The 21,699-nt window shown below is 37.0% G+C and overlaps 1 pseudogene; it reads right to left on the bottom strand.

Moving 5' to 3' along the window:
- Positions 1–1,846: 1,846 nt before the first annotated feature.
- On the bottom strand, positions 1,847–19,718 carry LOC116912202 (annotated as a pseudogene).
- Positions 19,719–21,699: the final 1,981 nt, after the last annotated feature.

Raw genomic sequence — 21,699 nt, 5'->3', positions numbered from 1 at the left:
GGCCGTTCCTTTAGTCTCTGCTCTAAACTTTGCCTCCATATCCCCTCCTATGGATATATTTGCTCCCCCTTTTGAGAAGGAGTGAGGCATCCACATTTTGGTCATCCATCTTCTTAAGCTTCAGGTGGTCTGTAGATTGTATGTTGGGAAATTCGAACTTTTGGGCTAATATCCAGTTATCAGTGAGTACATACCATGTTTTTTTCTGAGATTAGGTTACCTCACTCAGGATGATATTTTCTAGGTCAATCAATTTGCCTATGAATTTCATGGAGTCATTGATTTTAATAGCTCAGTAGTACTCCCTTGTGTAGATGTTCCACATTTTCTCTATCCTTTCCTCTCTTGAAGGGCATCTCAGTTCTTTCGAGCATTAGGCTATTATAAATAATGGTGCTATGAACATAGTGGAGCTTGTGTTCTGGTTATATGTTGGGCATCATTTGGGTGTACGCCCAGAAGAGGTATAACTGGGTCCTCAGGTACTACTATGTTCAATTTTCTGAGGAACACCCACTAATTTCCACAGAGGTCATACCAGCTTTCAAACTCACCAATAGTGGAGTAGTATTCCTCTTTCTCGACATCCTCAGCAACATTTACTGTCACATGAATTTTTGATCTTAGCCATTCTGACTCTTGTGAAGTGGAATCTCAGGATCATTTTGAATTGCATTTCCCTAAGACTAAGATGGATGCTGAACATTTCTTTAGATGGTTCCCAGCCATTCTGTGTAAGAATTCATTGTTTTGTTTTGTTCCCCATTTTTAATATGGTTATTTGGTTTTCTGGAGTCTAAATTCTTGTGTTCTTTGTATATGATATATACGTATATCAACCAGCATCATAAAGAACCAATCACAAAACTAAATTTACTTTATTTAGGGCTTCCATTTGTTCCCTGTTCATAAGTTTTATTTCCAATGAACATTATTCCTCAAGATCATAACTAAATTATACTGAAGAAATACAGGTGTTCTATGGTGGTGTGTTAGACTTGGTGGACTAGAATGGTAACAACATAATGTATGCTAAAAATGTTAAAGACAGAGTTATTTCCTGTTATTGGTTTGAATGTAAAATGTTTCAACTATGATGATGAATTTGAGCACATTTCCCAAAATTTGTAGTGCTGATTGAGGTTATGGAATCTTAATTGAATTGGTTAAATTTTTTGGATGAAGTACATCACTGGAGTAAGCTTTGAAAGTTCATAGCTTAGCCCCACTTCTTTCTCACTCTGCTTTCCATATGTGGTTGAGATATGACAAGTGAGCTTCCTCCTCTGGGTGATTGCTACACTGCCTTCCCTGATACTCTACATTCTAAGGAACTGTATCCACAATTCCAAATAAACTGTTCTGCTTTTTCCTTGAGATGATTTATATTAGCACATTATTTTAGAGGAACAAAATAGCCAACAGATTCCTTTAAAACTGATATCCAAACTAACCACACTTTATTCTAGACAACAAATAATTAAGACTATTACAGAAAAAAGAACATTTTTATATGCCAGTATTTATCGTGTACAAGTTAGCTACATTTTATTGTATGAAAGCTACAGATTCAGTCTCAGACAAAGAGGTAAATGGACACTATTCAAATATTTTAAGATTAATACTTTGATTATTAGGACTCTATCAAGAATACTTTTATTCTGCACATTTTTCTACAATGTAACATTTTACATTAAGTGATTTTAAAATTTAAAAATGATGGATTTTTGATTACATATCAGTATTCACGGAGTTATATGTCTTCTTACAAATGTGATCTGCCTTGATAAAAAAATCAGTAAGTTTATAATGTGGTTCATAAATTAGAATGAGACTGAATGACGCTCTACTCATTCTTCATTGTCTTTTCCTTCTTCAAAAAGATTTGAAAACAAGCAAGAAGCATTTTACAGTAAGGGCTGCAATGACTGCAAAACAGGTGAGCAGGAATCCAATCACATCCAGAGAGTGGTACTGGTACCAGGAAAGGTCATGTCCAAGCGGTCTCAGGTGCTTGGCCCCTTTGTGGCGCATGATAAACTCAATCCAGAAGACAACTCTGTCCAGGGCTTCATAGGCTGGTCATGGTGAATGGTTGACAACAACATAACATTTTTTTATAGCTATAAGTGATAAGATGGTCATCAGTGAATGGAATGAATACTATGAAAAACCCTGCTCTTACCCATTGAGCCTAATTTTTGATATTATTGCTGACCTTCATTTTTTGTTAACATTCTGATTCTAGAAAAGTTGCTGGAATTTCACAAAGAAGGATGATGCAAGTTCATTTGACTCTACTGTTGAAAAAATTATTGATGGGTACACAAGTAGAAGGGTGACATAGAGGCCTGAGTTACCACTCCTAAATATCAGTTTGATGTAGTACAACAGGTAAGAATTACAATGGTTTTAATTTCAAAGCACAAGAGCAAAACTGTGTTTTTCTTCTCCTTAAAACATTCTCATTCATTAGTATTCATATTACAGTCATTTACAGTTTAGGATTCAACTTATCTCTTAGAAGAATAAGAAAAGTAGACGCTCCTCAGAGACTGGGAAGGGGTGTAAATAGAGAAGACTATGTGAATAGGGTCAAGGGAGATCGCAGATTTCAAGGGATCTAATTAGGGAAATGGGAAGAGGAGAAGAGGAGAGAAATAGAGACAATAACAACAAGAATATATGACAAAACAAGAATTAAACTATTAACTACTTATACCTTACATTCTATTTCAGGTCTTTGTGCATATATAATTTTAATGAACTTTGCACATCTAACCTGATGGTTCTCCTTCCAATAACCAAGGAATTCCTACTAAAAAATCCACACAGGAAATGAAAGATTTCTTTTGGGGTATTGTCCATTGGTGTCAAAAATACTTCTTGGCCAAACAGTGGAAGGTAAAGCAGAAGGGTTGCACATTAAGACTACCCAGATTTAAATAGCAAGGGAACATAAAGCCTTACAAGGAATTTAAAAACAATGAGTAAAGGAGAGTATAATGTGTGTCCTGAACCATGCACTAATACATGTCAGTTCATCTCAGTATAATTCTCGTTTTTTTGTCTTTCGGTAAGAAAACAATGAGTGTATATATGAATAAGCAAGTGATTGAATGAATGAATGAATGAAACGCACTATAGAAAGTTATACTCACAACGGATTGTCTATGACTTCCTCCAGTGCACTGAGCAAATCTGATTTTGACATTGTCCTGATATTCAATGAAACAGCTGCTCCTTTGGCCACCGTGTGGGCAATGTTATCATGTTGTTCTCCAAACATAGGAATGCCAATCATTGGGATTCCATGATAGATCGCCTCATAGAGGCCATTGGCTCCACCATGTGTTATAAAGGCTTTGGTTTTCGGGTGACCTAGAAAAATATGAATTCAGATTAATATTAATTAGCAGTTTTGGACATGAAAAGAGATATGTATACTAAGAGGAACAGAAAGGACATGTTTCTACATAAGGTTTCTTAAAATCATAAGCTCTCTGAAATATTTTTGTCTCAGAGCAAGAAGAAACTAGGTTTCTGGAGAAGCAAATTAGCATGCGGCTTGAGATTTGAGGTATGAAAAACCCATTTTCAGTTGAACATATGAAGTCCCTAGTAGATAAAATTAATTAGTGAATAAATGGAATCCCACAGATTGGCAAAAGATCTTTACCAAACCTATCCAAGAGAAGGGTAACATGCAAAATATAAAAAGAACTTAAAAACCTGGCTCCACAGAACCATATAACCCTATTTAAAAATGGGGTACAGAGCTAAGCAAAATTATTACCTGAGGAAGATTGAATGGGTGAGTAGAACTTAAAGAAATGTTCAAAATCCTCAGTCATCAGGAAAATGCAAGTCAAAATGATCCTGAGATTCCACCTCACACCAGTCAGAAAGAGTAAGATCAAAAACTCAGGTGACAGCAATTGCTGGTGAAGCTATGGAGAAGGATGAACAGTCCTATAATGCTGGTGGTACTGCAAACTAGTACAACCATTCTGGAAGTGAGTTCCATGGTTCCTCAGAAAATATGACATACTGCTACTGGAGGATCCAGCTATACCACTCCTGGGCATATACCCCAAATCTGTCTCAACATATAACAAAAAATATGCTCCACTATGTTCATAGCAGCTTTGTTTAAAACAGCCAGAAGCTGAAAACAACCCAGATGTCCCTGAACAGATGAGTGCATACAGAGAATGTGGCACATTCACACATGGAATACTACTCAGCTGTTAAAAACAATGACTTCTTGAAATTTGAAGGGAAGTGGATGGAACTAGAAAATCTCATGCTGCGTGAGGTAACCCAGTCACAAAAGAACATGCAGTGTATGTATTCACTGATTAGTGGTTATTAGACAGAGAAAGCACAGAAAACCCATGACACATCTCACAGACCATATGAAGCTCAAGAAGCAAGAAGAGAAGTGTGGAAGTTTCAGTCATACTCAAATGGGATAGACAAAATATCAAAATAGGTAGAGGGTAGGAGGGATCTTGGAGGAGGAGAGGAGAGGAAGGAAAAGATTTTATGGCATTTCAGATATAAGAGGATATAAGGAAGATGTACAGAGGGTCAGGAATTTGAATTGAGGTGTATAACAGTAGTGTAGATTCAACTAGGGAAAGACACTAGAAAGCACCAGGTTCCAGGGACTCAAGAGGTTTCTCGGAACAAACAGGGAGGACATTAGCTGAAATAACCAACAAAGGGGACAGAAAGTCTGTAGAAACCATATTCAATGGATAGCCAAGGCCTCTGTTTGAGGAATGGGGCCAACCACCCACCTCAAAAATCTTAAACCAGAATTCCTCCTGTCAAAAGGAAAAGCAGGGACAATGAGTGGAAAAGAAACTGAAGGAAAGGCCATCCAGAGACTGCTCCATCAAGCGGAACATCCCCTCAGCAGACAACAAACCCAGATACTGTTGATATGCCAAGAAGCATTTACTGACAAGAACATGATATAGCTGTCCCCTGGAAGGCTTCTCCAGAGCCTGACCAATACAGATATGGATACTTGCAGTCAACCATTAGAGTGAGTTCCGCGACTCCTACAGAGAAGTTAGGGCAAAGAGTGAAGGAGCTGAAGGGGTTTACATCCCCATAGGAAGAACAACAATGTCAACCAACCAGACCCTCTAAAATTACCAGGGACTAAACCACCAACCAAAGAATACAAATGGAGGGATCCATGGCTCCAGCTGAATATTTGGAAAAGGATGGCCTTGTCTGGAATCAATTGGAGGGAATCCCATTGGGTCTGTGGAGGCAGGATAGGGGAAAACTAGGCCGCCGAGGCAAGAGTGGTTGTGCAGATGTGGGAGCACCCACATAGAGGCATGAAAAAAAAATCAGGGAATAGTGGTTTTGTGGAAAGGAAACTGTGAAAGGGAATAACATTTGAAATGTAAATAAATAAAATAACCAATTTAACACTGTTTTAATGTTGACCTAGGTTGCTCTGAGCGGATAAAGAATCATTCTGTTGTATAACTGAGGGAGTTATTTAACCTTAACAATCTGCATGTTGAGAGATAGGCACTGGTAAACACATTTTTATGCAAAATGATTAAAATGTAAAGTAAGAAGGAGAAAGAGAAAGGAGGAAGAGTCATGACTGAGTCATTTAACAAAAAATAAGGTATGGGACTATAACCACGTAGAAACTTATGTGTATGCATACATATTTCCTTATAAAGTTTTTGTGCAGAATTCAGAGCTTTGATATTTCTTTCCAGTTAACAATAATGAATTAGAATAAAATCCCCCTGACTTAAAAAAAGAGAAAGATAGGAATAAGAAAAGGAAGAAATAAATGAGGGATAAAAAGACCAAATCCATGACAGAACTTGTTATCTTAAATAAATAATCCATGAAGTAAGTGTGATGTGAAGAATTTGAAGTTAAAATAAATAGCTACAGTAATCAGTCACTCAGTCATGATGTTGCATTTGATTTCCAGAGACTTACCCAGGAGGTCATTCTGGGGGAGTCACTTGTAGACTCTGGTATTGGGTCCTAATGTTGCTGGGGTTTTGCCATCAAATTTCCAAAGAACCTGTTAAATGTTAGACAATTTTGTTGGTGATGTCATATTTAACATTATAAAGACAGAGCAGGATATATTTGGGAATATAAGTGTAGAGACATAAATATGTGTATGTAACAAGTAATGGAAAACAGAGCTTGGTGCATTTGAAAAAGACCAAGGAGGCATGTTTATGGGAGTGTTTGAAGGGAGGAATGGAAAGGCAAAAATTATATAATTATAATCTCTAAAAGAGAAATATTTTTTCTTTTTTTTCCTTTATTAACTTGAGTATCTCTTTTTTTAATTAACTTGAGTATTTCTTATTTACATTTTGAATATTATTCCCTTTCCCGTTTTCCACGCCAACGTCCCCCTAACGCCTCCCCCTCCCCTTCTTTATGGGTGTTCCCCTCCCAATCCTCCCCCCATTACCGCCCTCCCCCCAACAATCACGTTCACTGGGGGTTCAGTCTTAGCAGGACCAAGGGCTTCCCCTTCCTCTGGTGATCTTATTAGGCTAATCAATGCTACCTATGAGGTTAGAGTCCAGGGTCAGTCCATGTATAGTCTTTGGGTAGTGGCTTAGTCTCTAGAAGCTCTAGTTGGTTGGCATTGTTGTTCATACGGGGTCTCAAGTCCCTTCAACCTCTTCCAGTCCTTTCTCAGATTCCTTCAACGGGGGTCCCATTCTCACTTCAGTGGTTTGCTGCTGGCATTCGCCTATGTATTTGCTGTATTCTGGCTGTGTCCCTCAGGAGAGATCTACATCCGGTTCCTGTCGGCCTGCACTTCTTTCTTTGCTTCATCCATCTTGTCTAATCAGGTGATTGTATATGTATGGGCCACATGTGGGGCTCTGAATGGGTGTTCCTTCTGTCTCTGTTTTAACCTTTGTCTCCCTATACCCTGCCAAGGGTATTCTTGTTCCCCTTTTAAAGAAGGAGTGAAACATTCACATTTTGATCATCTGTCTTGAGTTTCATGTATTATGTGCATCTAGGGTAATTCAAGCATCTGGGCTAATAGCCACTTATCAATGAGTGCATACCATGTGTGTTTTTCTGTGATTGAGTTACCTCACTCAGGATGATATTTTCCAGTTCCCTCCAGTTGCCTATGAATTTCATAAAGGCATTGTTTTTGATAGCTGAGTAATATTCCATTGTGTAGATGTACCACATTTTCTGTATCCATTCCTCTGTTGAAGGGCATCTGGGTTCTTTCCAGCTTCTGGCTATTATAAGTAAGGCTGCTATGAACATAATGGAGCATGTGTTTTTTTTTATATGTTGGGGCGTCTTTTGGGTATATGCCCAAGAGAAGTATAGCTGGGTCCTAAGGTAGTTTAATGTCCAAATTTCTGAGGAACCTCCAGACTGATTTCCAGAATGGTTGTACCAGTCTGCAATCCCACCAAATATGAAGGAGTGTTCCTCTTTCTCAACGTCCTTGCGAGCATCTGCCTTCACCTGAGTTTTTGATCTTAGCCATGCTCACTGGTGTGAGGTGAAATCTCAGGGTTGTTTTGATTTGCATTTCCCTTATGACTAAAGATGTTGAACATTTCTTTAGGTGTTTCTCATCCATTCGGCATTCCTCAGCTGTGAATTCTTTGTTTAGCTCTGAACCCCATTTTTAATAGGGTTATTTGTCTCCCCATGGTATAACTTCTTGAGTTCTTTGTATTTTTTGGATATAAGCCCTCTATGTGTTGTTGTTGTGTCCCTTGTCTTTTCCCAATCTGTTGGTTGCTGTTTTGTCCTAACAACAGTGTCCTTTGCTTTACAGAAGGTTTCCAGTTTGTAAGATCCCATTTGTCAATTCTTGATCTTAGAACATAAGCCATTGGTGTTTTGTTCAGGACATTTTTCCAGTGCCCATTTGCTCGAGTTGCTTCTCCAATTTTTCTTCTATTAGTTTGAGTGCATCTGGTTTGATGTGCAGGTCCTTGATCCACTTGGACTTAAGCTTTGTGCAGGGTGATAAGCATGGATCAATCTGCATTCTTCTACATGTTGACCTCCAGTTGAACCAGCACCATTTGCTGAAAATGCTATCTTTTTTCCATTGGATGGATTTGGCTCCTTTGTCAAAAATCAAGTGACCATAGGTGTGTGGATTCATTTCTGGGTCTTCAATTCTGTTCCATTGGTCTATCTGTCTGTCTCTGTACCAATACCATGCAGTTTTTATCACTATTGCTCTGTAATACTGCTTGAGTTCATGGATAGTGATTCCCCCTGAAGTCATTTTATTGTTGGGGATAGTTTTAGGTATTCTGGTTTTTTGTTATTCCAGATGAATTTGCAAATTGTTCTGTCTAACTCTTTGAAGAATTGGATTGGTATTTTGATGGGGATTGCATTGAATCTGTAGATTGCTTTTGGTAAAATGGCCATTTTTACTATATTAATCCTGCCAATCCAGGAGCATGGGAGATCTTTCCATCTTCTGAGGTCTTCTTCAGTTTATTTCTTCAGAGCCTTGAAATTCTTATTGTACAGATCTTTTACTTGCTTGGCAAAAGTTACACCGAGGTACTTTATATTATTTGGGATTATTATGAAGGGTGTCATTTCCCTAATTTCTTTCTCGGCTTGTTTCTCTTTTGTATAGAGGAAGGCTACTGATTTATTTAAGTTAATTTTATACCCAGCCACTTTGCTGAAGTTGTTTATCAGCTTTAGTAGTTATCTGGTGGAACTTTTGGGATCACTTATATATACTATCATATCATCTGCAAATAGTGATATTTTGACTTCTACTTTTCCAAACTAAATCCCCTTGATATCCTTTTGTTGTCTGATTGCTCTGTCTAGAACTTCAAGAACTATATTGAATAAGTAGGGAGAGAATGGACAGCCTTGTCTAGTCCCTGATTTTAGTGGGATTTCTCAAGTTTCTTTCCATTTAGTTTAATGTTAGCGACTGGTTTCCTGTATATGACTTTTACTATGTATAGGTATGGGCCTTTAATTCCTATTCTTTCCAGGACTATTATCATGAGAAGATGTTGAATTTTGTTAAATGCTTTCTCAGCATCCAATGAAATGATCATGTTTTTTAGTTCTTTCAGTTTGTTTATATAATTGTACATGTTGATGATTTTCTGTATTTTAAACCATCCCTGCATGCCTGGGATGAAGCCTACTTGATCACGGTGGATGATTGTTTTGACGTGCTCTTGGATTCGGTTTGCTAGAATTTTAATGTGTATTTTGGTGTCGATATTCATAAGGGAAATTGGTTTGAAGTTCTCTTTCTTTCTTGGGTCTTTGTGTGGTTTAGGTATAAGAGTAATTGTGGCTTCATAGAAGGAATTCAGTAGTGCTCCATCTGTTTCAATTTTGTGGAATCGTTTGGATAGTATTGGTATGAGATCTTCTATGAAGGTCTGATAGAATTCTGCACTAAACCCATCTGGATCTGGGCTCTTTTTGGTTGGGAGACCTTTAATGACTGCTTCTATTTTGCTAGGAGTTATGGGGTTGTTTAAATGGTTTATCTGTTCCTGATTTCACTTCTGTACCTACTATCTGTCTAGGAAATTGTCCATTTCCTGCAGACTTTCAAATTTTGTTGAATATAGGATTTTCTAGTAGGATCTGATGATTTTTTGAATTTCCTCTGATTCTGTAGTTGTGTCTCCCTTTTCATTTCTGATTTTGTTAATTTGGACACACTCTCTGTGTCCTCTCATTAGTGTGGCTAAGGGTTTATCTATCTTGTTTGTTTTCTCAAAGAACCGACTTTTGGTTCTGTTGATTCTTTCTATGGTTTTTTTTTTTGTTTGTTTCTACTTGGTTGATTTCAGCTCTGAGTTTATTTCCTGCCTTCTACTCCTTCTGGGTGTATTTGCTTCTTTTTATTCTAGAGTTTTTTGGTGTGCTGTCGAGCTGATGACATATGCTCTCTCCTGTTTCTTTCTGCAGGCATTCAGAGCTATGAGTTTTCCTCTTAGCACAGCTTGTATTGTGTCTCATAAGTTAGGGTACGTTGTACCTTCATTTTCATTAAATTCTAAGAAGTCTTTAATTTCTTTCTTTATTTCTTCCTTGACCAGGTCATTGTTGAGTACAGTATTGTTCAAATTCCATGTATATGTGGGCATTCTTCCCTTATTTTTATTGAGGACCAGCTGTAGCCCATGGTGGTCTGATAGGATTCATGGGATTATTTCTATCTTTCTGTATCTGTTGAGGCCTGTTTTTTGACCAATTGCATGGTCAATTTTGGTGAAAGTACCATGAGGTGCTGAGAAGAATGTATATCCTTTTGATTTAGGATAGAACGTTCTATAAATATCTGTGAAGTCCATTTGGTTCATGACTTCTCTTAGTCTGTCTATATCTCTGTTTAATTTCTGTTTCCATTACCTGTCCATTGATCATAGTGGAGTGTTGAAATCTCCTACTATTCTTGTGTGAGGTGCAATGTGTGTTTTGAGCTTTAGTAAGGTTTCTTTTATGTATGTAGGTAGGTGCCCTTGTATTTGGAGCATAGATATTTAGGATTGAGAGTTCATCTTGGTGGATTTTTTCTTTGATGAATATGAAGTGTCCTTCCTCATCTTTTTTGATGACTTTTAGTTGAAAATCGATTTTATTCGATATTGGAATGGCTACTCCAGCTTGCTTCTTTCGACCATTTACTTGGAAAGTTGTTTTCCAGCCTTTCACTCTGAGGTATTGTCTGTCTTTGTCTCTGAGGTGTGTTTCCTGTAGGTAGCAGAATGCAGGGTCCTCATTGCATATCCAGTTTGTTAATCTATGTCTTTTTATTGGGGAGTTGAGTCCATTGATGTTGAGAGATATTAAGGAATAGTGTTTATTGCTTCCTGTTATATTCGTATTTGGATGTGAGGATTATGTTTGTGTGCTTTTCTTCTCTTTGTTTTGTTGCCAAGACAATTAGTTTCTTGCTTTTTCTAGGGTGTAGCTTGCCTCCTTATGTTGGGCTTTACCATTTATTATCCTTTGTAGCGCTGGATTTGTAGAAAGATATTGTGTAAATTTGGTTTTGTCATGGAATATCTTGGTTTCTCCATCTGTGTTAATTGAGAGTTTTCCAGGATACAGTAACCTGGGCTGGCATTTGTGTTCTCTTAGGGTCTATAGAAATAATGTTATAATGTTGCGTTTTTTTCAGTATAGAGAAAACTGCTCAGAATACCTCCCATAGGTTATATGAGAAAGTCAGAAGCAGTGAGTACTGAGAACTCAGAAGACTCACACAAGAGTACCAACATTTTTTTGTGTTACACTCACACAGGTAACCATAATCACTACTTTTGAGGAAGAAATAATTAGACAAATGAGACAGTTAATGATACAGGAAAATGTTAGCACATTGCCATAGTGACATAATTCAACTCCAAAGACTATTGGCAAATTATTAATAATTTATTTGATCTAAATGATTTTGACAACTCTAATATTCCAGTCTTAATATTGTAATAAAAATAAATTTTAAACACAGTAGAGTTTTTATATTTGTTCACTTATTCTGTGTAATCTTATTGAATTTCAATTTTTTTGTCATTGATTGTATGTCATTAATTTTTGTTTCCCATTCAGAAATCTCTTTGCCCATGAGTACTTGCAATTAATAGCCAACGTGTTGGATCATAGGAATGTGGAGTCATCTGATTCATCTGGAAGAACCCTTCCATATTGTAGTGTTGGAATTGTCCAGGAATGAAGATGTGTGAGTAGAATTCTTAGAGCATTGAGAATACTCTGAGAAAACAGGACAAGAGTCTTGTTGCCATCTTTCCTTTAAACAAAATTTCTCTTGTTATGTGTCTGTGCCATCTTCCTATGTGTACCAGATAGGAGTTGAGTCTATATATTAGTACCCTGACTGGTCCTTATGATTGTATACAGCTTGAAGTCCTGCGATTTTTACTCATATGACATTTCTTAAGCCTCAGAGTATGCATTGGTTTTTTTTTCTTTTTTCTTTTTTTTCGGAGCTGGGGACCGAACCCAGGGCCTTGCACTTGCTAGGCAAGCGCTCTACCACTGAGCCAAATCCCCAACCCTGAGTATGCATTGTTTGATGCTGTTAATAACGTTGGCTATTTCATGAGAAGTTACTCTGCCTCACATATCAGCTCCATTCTATCATGTTTCACTGTCTCTGGGCTGTTACAAGTGGTACTGAATGGGGACCTAGGGTTGGCTTCATATCAGGAGATTGGGCACACTCACAGTAAGAGGTGAATCAGAATATCAGGGCAGAATACATAGAGATCTATGCTTGATGTTGGTCATAGGGGCACTGATTTAGACTGTTGTCAAAATACTTTCTTTACAAAGATAAGGTTAATAATCACCAGGAAGTGATGACCAAGTTCTTGCATGAATATAAACAGGATGACAATGTGTTAAAATTGTTTTTTTAAGTTCATGTAGCAGAGGATGGCCTTGTTGAGCACCAATGGGAGGAGAACCCTTGGTCCTGCCAAGGATAGACTCACTAGTGTAGTGAAATGTCAGGACAGGGAGGAAGGAAGGGGTGGGTTGGATCGGGGAACACCCTCATAGAACAAGGGGAAATGGATGTGATAGTGGGTTTATAGACTGGAAACTGGAGAGGGGATAACATTTGAAATTTAAATGAATTTATATAAAAAATATACAAAAAAGGTCAGCAGCATATTTCCCAGTTCAGGTAAAATGCAAAGGAAAATGCCACTACTGGATACTGCACAGGTGATCAAATCTTGAAATCTTTCTTGTTTGAAGAGGATTTAGGAAAGCCTATGGACAAAGCTATTACTACATCCTAGGCAAGCTAGGGCAATTCAAGGGAAAGAAATTCATCCATCCATTCCTTCCGGATATGATTAGTGGTTCCTAGTAAAGTTTCAATAAAGTCAAAATATTTATCAGGAATTAGACATGGATATTGTGAAAGATTTTAAAAAGGCCTGTGCTTCCTATGGACCTATTACTCCATATAACAATGACTATCTTTGGTTGGAGCAATGAGGCATAATGTCTGCCCTATGGGTTTCATGTAATTCCTAAACTGCTTCTTAGCAGTTTTCAATTTCCTCACTGGTAGGTGTGGCATGAAGATAAAGCCCATAAAATCATTCAGCAGTTAGGACTGAGGGATAATCCCAGAAATATCATAGATAAAGGCTGACAAGGATTTTTATCAACAAATTACAAGCTGTGAGATATACCTCCTTCAGTCCCCTCACATTAGATATGCTGCTATGGCTATCTGCATGAAAACTGATATGGAATCAGATTTGGTGTCTTGTAATATAGAAATATGTAAGATACCTCTGCGCCTTATGCCAATTTCAGAGGGAAATTCAGAGATGCTATTGAAAAATAAGTAAAGGGACAACAAATTCTAGAGTTCTTAAACAGTTACTTTAGATAACTACAATGAACATTGACAAAGATTAAGTTTCAAAGAGAGATAAAAATGTTATGGACTTTCTGAAGTTATGTAGCAATGTAGGGTCTTACAAACCTAGAGAGAAATTACCTGTTTGAGGAACGTTTGTTCTACAAAAATTGACATTGTTAAAGTGACCACTTTAAGAATCAAAGTAAGTTGCCCTTATAACAGTTCAGTGCTCAGAATCAAGGAGACCTGGCTTATGCTCTGCATGTATAAAGGGCAAACACTGGGATAAGGAATGATGAAATAAATATGGTGAGTATGGCAATACATTGCTTGGCAACAAAAAACAATGCTGGCCAAGAAACGAGAAACCTTATGAGGGAATATTAAGATTAGACAATGTGTGGATTTAAATCTAAAGAATACAGAACTTCTGCCAGCTTCAGAGTATAGCCAATCTATGATTTTATTACAAGCTACTACTCTAACAAGTGCTGTACTGGATAGTCCTTGTACTAAAGTATTGCTACTTCCCCTCTCCAATGCCCTATTAAGTGACACACAGGTTATTGGGGAACGAGTCTGCCTAGAATAGTTGTATTACTTTTGGAGTCACAGTAGTTTATCATGGTTTGTAATTTACAAATATAATAAACAGAATGCTTAATTGACTTCTGAAATCTTAATGCCACCTTGTGGTCAATTGGAGATTTACAGTCATTATCTACACTGACACCTGTTAGTAAAGATTCGTCTTCAATTTTTATGAATTTAAAAAACTGCTTTTGTACCATTCATCTTAATATTAAGGTATATTTAGCCTTTTATCTTTCTTCTCTCAACCCTAAAGAACCCCAGCTTTAATATCAATGCCCTGTATTATGTCACCGCATGGCAAAATCCACTCTGATGCCCCAATTCCATGTTGTAATGGTTTTAGACCCCGTGATGCAGGCCTTTCCTTAGGGTTATAGTATTCATTATATGGATGATGTTCTGATAGTCACCTCCAAACCAGAAGAGCTACAATGTGTATATGGAAGATTCAGGATGTTCTACATAAATACGCACTAATTATTACTCCTATTATGGCACAAAGGTCAGACATTGTAATATCTAAGGCAACTAGTAATGAGAATGGTTGTTGGTAACCATAAGAAGAACGATTTAAAAACTCAAAATCTTTCAAAATTATTAGGGAATATTTATCACCTACATACTATATTTGAGAATACCTAATTTTGGAATAACGATTCAATTTAACTCAGAGTGATCGCATTAGAAAATCCATGATTTCATTTTGAGAGTCAAAAGTATTACAGCTATTTGAATCAAAACTAAAAAAAGGCATTTATTTATATTGTGGATTCTTCACTGCATTTACACTTATTTTTTTTCCATTAAATTGTCTCCTATATGTATTAAACAAGTTGAATAAGCCTTTGGAATGGATCCATTATAAGGGCCACAAAATTTTACTTGCCTTTCTCTTCTTGCTGTATTAGTGAATCAGGGGAGGAACTATTGTCAATACCATATCCCACATAGAAATGTTGTTCAAATTTTACAATATACTACTTATTATCCCTTATAATATCACATTTTTAAAGCAAGAGTTGACACAAAAGATAACAAATATTAGTGAATTAGAGAAAGTAGATGCAATTCACTATGCTCTTCTGTCTTGGATGCTGTACCTGCATGTGGGCATTGATATATATTCTAAATTTCTTTTGGTTCTACCTCTATACTCAGTGAAGACTTTTGCAATGTACTTCTTCTTATCCAAACTTTGGAAGACAAGGAGTGCCTACTTTAATAAAAACTGACAGTGGAATAGGCTGTAGTAGAAAAAAATTAAAACTTCTGCAAATGATGGAATATTAATAGTATTTTAAAACTTCTTTATAATCATCATGGCCAGGGCATAATTGAAAGAACAAATAGAATTTTAAAATTACAATTATTAAAAATAAATCATCATGGGGAATACCAAGGGATATCCTTGAACTTTCCTTATATATTCTTATTTTTAAATTTAACTGAAGGTGAAGAATGTTCAGGAACCCGAATTATTTCTCTACAGAAAATTCTGGACTTCCTTTAGACAGGTCTAGGTGATTTCAACTATTTTAACCTCAGAAGGCCAGTTTCTCAAGATTTGGCAAAGGATATGTATCTGCCATTGCAGATATTCCAATGAAAGAATTTAGATTTCTCTCAGGCTCCTCGAGACTGAGTCACGAAGGACAAAGGTGGCAGGTGAGAAGATTGTTGCAGACATGATGAAGATAGAAATCCTCCAGCTAAAAGGTAAAAAGATTCATTGACTCTTCCACCGGAAGTGAATTCTATCTACATTGGGCCAATTAAAGACTGTATGTACCAAGGAAGAAGTTGACTGTTGTCATTTGTCCTCACCTGAGGATTTCTGGTGATTCCATCTGTTTATTCCCATGAATATGGGGATATTCATGCATCCAAAGATAACTAAATTTGAATGCATGTTAAAATCACTCTGGATATTCTGTGCTTAAAAAAATTAAAAAGGAAGAGATGAAAGAAAAGACTCTGAGGATAGAGGAAATTTTTGAATGCTTGTGAAACAGTCTAAGAAAACTGGACAAGGATATTTGACCACAGTTTCTCCAAACCCAGAAGTTACTCTTGGATTGTGATTTGGCCCTCTTCTCAGCTCTAGCAGATAAGAGTGGGTCTGCTGCAGGTTAACCACTTCGACTTCCTACTGTCTGCCAGGCAATGTTTAAGCTGTCCTTCATGTTCCTTTTGACCAAACCTTGGTTTTATCATACACATCTCATTTGATGATTGAACACAGCTGGAACTCATGTGCTATGGACTCATATGACCTTTCGTAACCCTCAGAGTCTTATTCTCTGAATAAAGTTGGCTGATGCCTCTGGCTTCCACCTTCCTATGGAATGGTGACAGTGTAGGATTCAAACACAGGTATTAAACCTTCTGTACCAACTTCAACCGAGTAGACATACAACCCTTTGAAGAGCAGTTGCTGTGGACCAATAGTTCCAAGCATGTTGGCATCATCTGCACACTGGACTTATACCTGAACTCCAAATAATGACTAGGACCACGCACTTACATTGATATCTCTTTTTTCATTTCCCTAAGAGTTTCATATATTGTCTTTTTTTATTCATCCATTCTTACTCCAATTTTCACTAAATCACCCTCTTCCATACCCACCCTACTACTTAAGTTCTTAAAAATCATCTATCTTCCTACCTCAGGAGTCTGAGGAATGGGGATTTCCGGCTGTTGAAGCCACTAATCTGAGTTGCAGTGTGAAATTGTGTCAAGTCAACAGTCTCTGGGAAGCAACTCCACGACGATTTGTGTTAAATACTCCAATAAATTGCCATGGCATTGTGAAAGCCCAATGTATTAATTTGACCTGTGCAGTATTAACTGTGTGTGCTTTTATCATCAAAATCAAAATTAAAACCAAACAACAAAATGTAAGGAGCCATTTGTCCTCTCCAAATATTCTCCCATGTGTGGTCTTCCACTAGGGAAGGGTTGTCTTAGATTTGTTCTGTGTTTTCGGTTGCACAAGTTCTGTACATGTTGGTTTTGGTTCACGTGAACTAAAAATGGATGCAACTATTATCATTTCATGAGAAATCAAGAAGAATTTTCAATGTCTACCTACACCCTTCACAGGCCTGACCCTTGTCATCATAATGCCAGGTTGCACACAATCACTGCTAGAATCAGACTTTCTGAGACTTTCACAGTCTCAGTTTACAGTTGCCTTCCATGGGCACTTTATCTCACCTTTTGTGGAATCTGGGCAAGGGCCCATGCAATTGCGTTGGCCTTTTCTTCTCTCATGCTGCTGACCATTGACCCCAGAGAAAACACCACCACACCATGCTCTCCAGAGCTCTGGACAAATTCTTCTATATCCTGTGAGTAAAGCACTTGCTCTATCACACAATAGTGATTGTAGAACAATTAATTATGAAAGCTTTACAAAAAACATCTAGGAGAATAAAAATTGAAGTGTTCTTAGGAATTTATAGAATCATGATGTTAAAACATACATAAGACAAAACTGGCATTGTCAAACACAGGCATCAATATAAAGTGTACTCCTACATGTTCAATAAACATTCTCAGTGTTTCTTCCTGGCGAATTGAAAGCTAAGGAATGCAATTATAGTATATGAAATATTGGTAAATTTGAAGCAGCATTACATTTTTCATTCAACAGAATTTACAAATGTCGCATTTCTGTTCAATTTTCTCCTATGATGTCTGATTTATTACTATTAGCTAAGGTTTGATTAAATGATATCTATGTTGTGGTATATACATATGTGACAGTTAATGCATATTTCCTCCTATGATAAATAAAATGTTTTGGCTCTTTAAAAATAATCATAACTGTGTAATAATCAATCACATTGCATGTAATAATTTTTTGATATTGTGTATTAATGAGCGTATTTTCTTAATTTCTCCAAATTCCCTGCCTTTGTTTTAAATAATGAGGGCCATGATAAAATCAGATGTTCTACTCTATTAAATTTAACATGTTATTTTTGAGACTATCTCTCATTGAACATGAATCTCACTATTTTAACAGGTTAGTATCCTCTATTTTAACCTGATTCTGCAACTCAGTACTAAAGTCATACATGCTGTGTCAGAATACTCAACTCTGTATGTGGGCACTGGGATTCAAACTCATGTACTTATGGTTGCTTGGTAAAGAATTTAACCCAATGACTAATCACTCCAATAGCCTACATGCCTTAACTCACTGATATATATATATATATATATTGTCTGTCATGAACTTTCCTGGGTTTATTGAGCTCTTAATTAGTAGGACTTTTATTTCCACTTGCCACATATCTCTGTAGTTGGGAGAAAAATGTAATAAAAGATATAATGAAAGATGTAGAACATTTCATCAGAAATGATATGAAATGAAAAAGACAAAAAGAATGTATTTACCTTGGGCAAGGGTTTAGCTGGTTTACAGTGGAGTCCTCCAACATAGTCAACATTTGGTAATGTTGGGTGGGGAAATTCCAAATCCCAGTAGGATCTAATGAGCCACATTTCTGCTTTGCCCATTGTCTCATCTATGGTGGTGGGCCTTCCTAGATAGGGAAAATGTGCAAATGAGACAAAGAAGACTTGACAGGACTGTCTGCTGAGTATACATATTGATACTATGAAATATGTCATTCTTGAATCTTCATGAAACAAGATTTTCTAACTGCTTAGAAACTTATTCAAATACAGGGGAATTTCAGTGGATGAGTAAAGAATCACCCAGAGACCATCTAGTTTCATCTCTATGCAACGGTATAGTTAACCAAAATGTCTTGTCTGAGAACAGTTACCTTCTTCCATTTGATGAATTATATGAGCTTTTACAAGAGTTTGTGAATTTGATAGCTAATATCATTATACATTTGATCACCTATAAAAGATTACTTCACTTTGTATTTCATGGAAATAAGTCTTTACACACATGTAAAATTTAGGTTTTCAGTCTACTGAGGAAAAATTTAACTTACCCAAAATCTCACTGTAAAACATGTCCCATTCCTTGTATCTAAGTCTCTCGAACCAAAAGTCGAAATAAAGCATACATATCATATTTTTTACCCTGTCTATGAATGTCATTTTGCCAGCCAGTCCTGACAAAATTACAGGCACATAAGATGGAGGGAGTATAAATTTTCCAATGGACTTTTCAAGTTTGTGGCCTGGAGAGAAGCAAAGACTGTACAGAAAAGGAATGTGGAGCAGTTCGGCTATCAGTTCCCCACAGGCAACCACAGGATCTGACAAAAGAACATCAAATTTGGATTCCTGAAGTTTTGTCATGAGCTCATTGTTTGAAACAACATCTTTACAAAGTCTTAGATAGTAATAAGAAAATTCGTAAACCATATTTTGAAGGATCGGAATATGACAAACATGTATCTCTTGGCAACTCATAAGTCCACACATCCACAACCTTTATCATAAAATTTTGCAGCTCATCTTTACTGATAGATGTAGGAAAATTTTCAAATTTAAGATCCGGTGATTTTTTCAGATCAAGAACATAGTAAGCCGAAGGTTTCAGAACAGTGACTTCATGGCCCCTCTGTACAAGTTCATCCAGTATTATTTTTATATTCATCCAGTGACTAAAGTCCATCGGCCACACCAACACCTTCCCACAGATCCCAGATTTGAAACAGTAACTTATCTGTAGCAGGAGCAGAGCAGAAATCCACTTTCTGGGCATTTTGAACATCAAAGTCCTTCTTGTCACAGTGTGTTCCCTTCTGTCACTGCTTGATCTTTTATCCAAAAAGCTTTATACAAGAGGTTAAAATATAACTTGCATTGCTCAAAGCTGATAAGTGACAGTTATCATGGGGATATGGAAAAAGAGAATAATGATATTAATTATTCTGTTTACATGCGAGTGTTTAATATCTCTTTTATGATGAAGTGATTACAATAGGCCAAGAGGTTCATGTTCAATTGAACTTCATGTTCAATTATTAGTGGCACACAGATATCAGAATATCTCACCAAACTAGTGAGATAATAATGTGAAAGCATATTAATTTACATAGTTGATCATTATTTCTTCCACGTAATGAATGAAAAACTGTTTTATCTGTGTTGATCAATATAATCATGTAATCCAATTCAACAATATAAGTGATGACAAATGTTCTGTGGCATAATTGTGGTCAACCATAAACAGTATGATTATAAATTTGCAAGAATTTCATGAGACATACTTACTCACTTAGTCCTCCCTTAATCAAAGGCACAAAACTTGGAAAAATAAAACGTATATTCCATTGGTCTCTTCCATAAAGGGCCAACGTATGAAGGGATAGGTTGAGATTCCACAACATCGATGTGATGGCTAGAATTTTCTGAACACTGAAAAACTGTTGCACATACAAATCCCATTAGTATGCACAAACCCTGCCCAAGATTACAGACCATAATCCCAGAATGGGTAAGGGAAAGATGAATTCCCATCCCTACCCAAGGAGTTACTGGCAGGCGAGTGTAACTATGGATGAAGTCAGGAGTTTCAGAATGAGAAGGCTAGCCATGCTTCAAGAGATGGCTTTATCCTTTGGTGGTAAATAGTTAATGGCTAATTTCTACTTATCCTTGACCATTCAGTTCCCAAATAAAAGATATGAAACCTTTATAATTAAAGTTAACCTTAACAGCACTATAGCTGGCAGATATCAATGTTCTATGCTATTTCATCTACATCTCTGTCAATAACCCTGAGTTACAACTTGGCAGTCCATTGGGCTGCTTTTATTCCAACTAGGCAGCAATCATGCTCATGTCCTTATAGTTTAACAACCCCAAAGCATCTCCTCCTCCTCCTCCTCCTCCTCCTTCTCCTCCTCCTCCTCCTCCTCCTCCTCCTCCTCCTCCTCCTCCTCCTCCTCCTCCTCCTCCTCTTCCTCCTCCTCATGGTCTCTGCCTCAGACCTAAGCCTGTGAACCAATTATATGTTCACTTTTCTTCTGCCCAGCTGTAGGCATCTTTACTGATGAATCGGTGATAACATGGGGGCAAAATTACATAGGCTTCACATGGTATATGGGAGGAACTCCGTGTGCTTGGTGGCAATCAGACTTTGGGGTGTAATATTTAACATTGCAATACAAAGGAATATTCCATTACTTAACATTATATCTAGCTACATTCTGACAAGACAAATTGGACTCAATTTGTTTGAAAAAATACAAATTGAATCGGAAATTAAAAGTGGTAGTGTATAGTGGGAAAAAATGAGGCTATGGCAGAACTGGTAATTTGATGAAAACATATACTATGTATATCTGTAATCCTTCAACTAAAATAATTATCTTTTAAGAACGAACAGATCACAAGGCAGCCACTGTCTTGTCTCTGATAACAGATAAGCACAAAATGAATCTGAACTTGGCATGTCTGAGTATGCAGGGACTTCAAGCAGCTTTTTTTGTGTCCTGGATGGGAGAAGATGTTGTCTCCCGAGTCTGTAAGGTTGGTTTAGTGAGATTCACAGCTAGCACACTACTGCATTTGAACAGAGTAAAAATACGCAATACATATTTTTTCCTCTATCACCTGATCTTCTTGCATAGAACAGGAGATGTCTTGTAAAGTGGTTGACCAACTTACTCATAGCTCCTGTATCTTAGATCACTCTACACTAAAATCCAGTTATCTAACCATATGTACATTCACAACAG

This window comes from Rattus rattus, chromosome 11, assembly GCF_011064425.1.
Source record: "Rattus rattus isolate New Zealand chromosome 11, Rrattus_CSIRO_v1, whole genome shotgun sequence".
In the NCBI taxonomy this organism is placed as follows: Eukaryota; Metazoa; Chordata; class Mammalia; order Rodentia; family Muridae; genus Rattus; species Rattus rattus.
Note: the sequence above shows the minus strand (reverse complement) of the source record. Positions and strands in the feature narration are given on the sequence as shown.